This window comes from Lytechinus variegatus, chromosome 5 (assembly GCF_018143015.1).
Source record: "Lytechinus variegatus isolate NC3 chromosome 5, Lvar_3.0, whole genome shotgun sequence".
Lineage (NCBI taxonomy): Eukaryota > Metazoa > Echinodermata > Echinoidea > Temnopleuroida > Toxopneustidae > Lytechinus > Lytechinus variegatus.
The window spans coordinates 13,949,311-13,955,631 of record NC_054744.1 but is presented as its reverse complement, the minus strand read 5'-3'; positions in this window follow the sequence as shown (position 1 = coordinate 13,955,631).

Genomic DNA, 6,321 nt, shown 5'->3' with positions numbered 1-6,321 from the left:
AGGGAGGGTAGGTGGGGTTGAATTAATATAGAGAGATGAAAAAGTGAGAAAAAAATAATGAATAATGAGAGAGAATCCGGGTAATAAGACGCAGAAACAAAGAGAGACAGAAAGCACAAGGACAAAAAAAAGAAAAGATAAAAGAAACCAGACAGAAAGAGAGCAAAAGAGAAAAGAAGAACAGAAGAAATATAGAAGGAAGAAAGAAAGGGAGAGTTGGAGAGGGAGAGAGAGATAGAGAGAAAGAAGTGGTAGGACGAGGTGATCCGCATTAGATGGTCGACAGAGTGGACAGAATGACAGAAAAAGACAGCGAAACCAAATTTGTCACATCTAATCAATCTAAAATGCAAAATAATTTCCAATTTCAAGAGTAATAGTATTTGAAGGACACTTTCTCCCTATCTGGAATCAATGTTCTTTGTATATGTCTTCGCATCATTGATTTGTAGAGAGGGGATGATTGCATTTATAGATTGAAAACAACATTGATTTCCATCTTAGCTCTATCCGGTTTATATTGGATTCTTCTTTAGGGCCTTTTGAAAGAAGATTCGAAACAGGATTCTTTTTCCCTTTAAAGATATACATGTATCATTTCAATGGCGATTGTTTTTATCATCACCTAAACTTTTCTGATAATTTTAAAAAGAGGAACCTATGGTTTCTTGTTTACATTTAAAGTAAGAAGGACGAGATCCACTTCATTCCAATAATTACTCCGTTAAAAGGCAAAAGGCCTGATTGTCATCGTCCCCCCCAAAAAAAAAAAAATCACAAGATATCCAAACCAAGCTCAAATTTCAATGATAATAAAAGAAGTCTTTTAGTACATTCCGTGTACATTATAAATATATCTTTTATATGATAATAATAATAATGATAATAATAACGTTTTATTTACCCAGGGTAGCCACTTCAGTTAGGAAACTGCTCTACCAGCGGGCCCTGCATAACATAATGTGTACTATTACCCTACTCCAATCTAACTGCTGAGCGCCTAGCTAGAAGGCAGGTCATTTTTTTTAAGTCTGTGGTATATGACTCTGCCGAGGATCGAACCCACGACCTCCCGTTCGTGAGGCGGACGCTCTACCACTGAGCCACCCTGCCCGGTTTGATCATAAACGAATTGAAAGTATGATGAAAACTGAAAGTCTTATGATATCTATATCTAAACAAAAGACATATTTTTATGTAATTGAATATACATGATAAAAATTATATAACGTAAGAATTTTAAAGATGTTTATGATTTATATAATATATTCAAGTTTCTTTATTTATATGTGTCACTCAATTTCAACATCTGATATTACATGTATAGCGGTGACTAAACTGTTTGGAATTACGGGCGCTCTAAAAATGTCAATGTCAATTCTTGATTTTATGATGGGGGTTAAATCTAATTGAGAAAGAAGCTTTGAAAGGACACCATTGTTCACTTCAAGCTATAGCATGAAGTCTACTGAAATATAATCTTGAAATCGTATACCCCTATATCTTTCTGTCTGAAATACATAGATATACAGTTATAAGATCATATTTCAGTGGACCTCAAGCTTCAGACAATGTCCATTGTAATATACATTCATCAAGATTAATAATTGAATTAGAATCATGACGAAAAAGAAAGTCGACAGTAGAAGATTAGAAACACACACGGGGTAGTTTAAACACAGCATCAATTACCTAGTATCAGTTGTGTAATAAATCTGAAACTGATGGTCAACAAAAAATATATCTTCCTTTATTCGTATTACAGTCATATAAGAAAGGTATATTCTCGCAGGAGGTGGATGTTGCAACATTTGAAAACGATTTATGAAATTATTTTTCATCACTACTTGGATCAACAGCACACTATTGTTGCTTTACTTTCAGCATTTTTATGACGCGTGTGTTTTTACCTCATTTATCCAGCTAACATGGTATGTAACAATATCAATCTGGAGCAATTTATGGCAAAGGGATTGACATTCCTTTCTTTTCTTTTTAAATGATATAGAGTATAATATGCGTGTTTACAATCGAACCAATATAGCAAAGGAGATTGGAATTATATTCGGAGAATCCGGAGATAATGAAAAACCTAAAGTACATGAACGCTCTTCATACGTTCTCGAAATATTAACCATTAGAACGGAAAATACAGTATATTGAGAGTTTACCCATCATGACTTCTCAGAGTCTAGATTGCTATTCTGCCAAACTCTATATTTTTATTAACTGCATTTGATAGTTAAAGGTCTGGAAACGTCCAATAACACACTGCTCATCGAAAAGAATCGCTCAGTCCTCGACTTGGAAAAGGAGACTTTTGAAATTAAACATGGCGTCCTTTATTGTGATTGCCACTTATCATTATCCTCTGAATGGCCATACTCGTAGATTTAAGTACGTCTCTAACATCCTCACAGCCCATGTAATGGGGCTTTAAGATGGTATATGTCCCGTAAAACCATCCCAGTATATCTATGCCTTCAACCACTGCATGCTAATTCACGTCAATTTCCAACCCCATTATGGCTTTCCATAAGCCAACTTGCGGAGACGCATTCCTTTATTTTGGTAAAAACCTGATGGCCATTATCTAATTTCCACTGTTTGCTTCCGATCGAAGAGTCACTTTTGGAGTTCGTCTTGGATGATTTGAAGGTGACGTGCCCAGGCGAACTCTGATTTGATCAAGATTATTGTCTTGGTAAGCAAAGATGGCTACACAAGACAGGTCCCCGGGGTGGGTTTAAAATGCTATGCAACTGTACAGAGTTGATAAAAGTTTAGGGTGATTTTTTATATTTTTCTTTTTGTAGGAATATACAGATGTAGCAAGGCCGAGAAATTAGTATGACAACTTTTCAAATCAACAAATGTAACAAATAAAGAGAGATGTTTGTGCATAGAATTAAATTACAATTCATGTACATGACTTCATTTATTTTAGATAATCTCTATCGTTCTGATGTCACATAAATTATTGTGAAAGATGCTACTAGGGCAGTGTAGGGTATACAAACACAGAAATTATAGACGAATTGTGACTTCTAAAAAAGAAAGAAAAAAAGACAAATTAAGTACTTTAAATTAAATCATGAATACCCTTTTCAAGAAAAGGAGATCTTCAATCAGTAACAAACTTGTATTCACGAATCAATGGGGGGGGGGGGGAGAAATGGAAATGGAGAAAGAGAGAGGGGGGTGTAGAGAAAATGAAAGACAAACAGAAACAGAAAGACATACTCACTGAGAAGGGGAAAGGAGAGACAGAGGCAGGAAAACTAATGATATTTCATATAAGAAAAATTTTGAAGACGGCCCCTGCATCATTAATACGTCTGAGAATCGTGTCATAGTTCAATATTCTAATTAATAATCCCAACGCCTTTCAATGCAGGGGGCCAACTTTTCATGCATTATAGTGCTCATCTCTCAACCACACAGCTATTGCATTCAACAGTAATTATTTTGTAGCATATCCAGTGTAGTGTTTATCATGCAGAGGTGAATATACGTGGGGGGGGGGGGTCAGGGGCATTTGCTGCGACTCTTTATTTTAAAAGCATTTCGTTTTCTGAAATTCGTCCCGAATTCGTCATTGAAATATGTCCTATGTATCAATATTATCATGATCAATGAAAACGATTTATATATCGCTTGGGTATACGGGCTCGGGGATTCGACCGGCTCTACAGGATAATATGATTCTTGTACTGCTTCTAAGGGTGTAGGATTTCTTAAAGTAATTAGATATTCGACAACACACCAGATTTCTCACTCACAGGAAGAAAAGCAAATCTGAACAAATCTATACATTGATTTTAGGGGTCGAGTCTCTGGATGCAATCTTACAATTATTGATTCCAACTCCTCGAAATGGAGGGCGTCCTTTACAAAAGAAAGAAAATATTGACTTGTAATCCAGGGAGGCGCAACTTGCCATTGAACCCCTCCTTCAAATTACATCCAACCAGCTGCTTAGCATTTATACATACAGAATATTCCAGCCTTGATGTTTATGGTATAGGCTACGGACAGATCAAATTCAAATAAGGCAGTTTAGAGGGATCAGGTAACGTAACGGAGAAAACACGCAAATTGATTTTGGAGAACATTGAACTGGGAAGATGTGCGGTTAAAAGACGGATGGAAGACAGATCAGCCACCGGGTTCAGAGCAGACCGATATTCATGGTGTAAGAGAAAGACAAATTCTAAAAATCAAAGTAGGCATATCATCCCCTGCTGTGGATGAAAAAAAGATATGCCTACAATCGCTACAGAAAGCATAATGATATAAATTATTCTATTAAATTTGAATGTTAAAGATGATGATATCGTTTTAGATGATTTTGAACATAACAAAACTACTACCATTACTTCTACTACTACTCCTACTATTTTAACTTCTTACGATACGGCTACTGTTGCCTCTGCAACGTTACTGATGCTGCTGCTACTATACTGCTTCTACTACTACTACTACTACTACTACTACTACTACTACTACTACTACTACTACTACTACTACTACTACTACTACTACTACTACTACTACTACTACTACTACTACTACTACTACTACTACTACTACTACTACTACTATTACTTCTACTACTACTACTTCTACTACTACTACTACTACTACTACTACTACTACTTATTCTACTACTACTACTACTACTACTACTACTTCTACTACGACTGCAAATATATATTTTTCACCTGGTCCCCTCTCACCCCTCCCGCCTCATGCTCTCTCCATTCTCTCCTTGATCCCCTCTCCCTCTCTCTCTCTCTCTCTCTTAAATCATCATGTCATATTCCATATCTTGCAAGGTGAGTGAGTGTGGATGACATTGAGCAATGCATGAATGGAATGTGAATGCATATATCAGATAGAAGACGAGTGCACCGATCAAGGACCTTTTACATGGTCCCAGTCGTCTGCCTGGTGTAGACGTAATACTGTACATACATAACCATGGCCTTCAAACAGCCATGACAATGACATTCTTATTTATTTTATTACCATGTTATGATGTTCCATTCGAACGATTCCCAGGTTTAAAGATTTACCTAATACAGTCCTTTCTTTCAATAAGTGGAACGTCGACATTGTAAGCTCTCTTTCTGTGTTATATATACAAGTACCTATATACAATACTGATTATTGAATTTTCCACATAAACAATTATGTTAAATGAATATATTTCTTTTTTTATATCATCATATTATGATATTTTATCATAAAGACTCTTTTTTAACCGCAAATACAATTTTATTGAAAGCTAAATGAAATATAGCTTCGGAAGGGGCAAATAAAAATATATTTGTCCAACATTTCTGCACTTGTTTTTGCAATAGAAAACGTTATTTTTCATACATTATTTTTGCAGAATAATTTCTAAAAAATATAAAGCTCCTCATATTTCTTTTCCATTTTCAGATTCAAATAAAATCGCATGCCTAGACACTATAGTGGTATGCACATATAATGTAAAGTTTCAAGAGGATATATTCAGCCAGAAAGACCTACCTGGAGTCTGAATGCATTTGGACAGAGGTTGAGCAGACGACGGCTGTTTTAAAAGGCGGGAAAATGAACTTGAAGCCGAAAACTCTAGTGTGTTCTATACGAAAGAACAATCTGACAGGACAGTGTAAATACAGCCGTTAATTTTCTTTTAACCAAGCATATAAAGTGACTGACTGAAAGATTACCACTGAAAAGATCCATGAAATTTGTGTGGTGTAGAGTCTGTTCAATATGGAATATATGAAGCAAGCTTAACAAAAGATGAATGTCAACATACACTTTACGCGAAATAACCTTGTCAGAAGGGTATTTGATATAAATAATATCTAACATATAAATCTACAATTTCACAAGAAATTAAAAAAACATTTGTTACTTTTGACAACAAACTCTTTTTTTTAATCAATATTTTTTCAAGTGCCCTTCTGATAACGTATCTTTTCAAATGTAAGTGGCTATTTTCATAGTGTATAATATGTATTATTTATAATATATAATTTAAATATATATATTATGTATATTATATATTTCCATTTATGCTCAATATTATACTGTTTTTTAATTCACGAGTAAGAATGTTCGTCTGTAAAATTGTACTTGATTTGTATTACTATATATTACTTTGTATTATGTTTTGAATGGAAATGGAATAAAGAATTGAATTGAATGTATGTATTTTTTTATTCTCAAATATTCTTTTTTTTTACTTATTCATTCAATTATAATGTCATTGGTGAAGATATACTCTCCGTCTTATTCTAGTGTTCCTCCTAGACCCCTCCC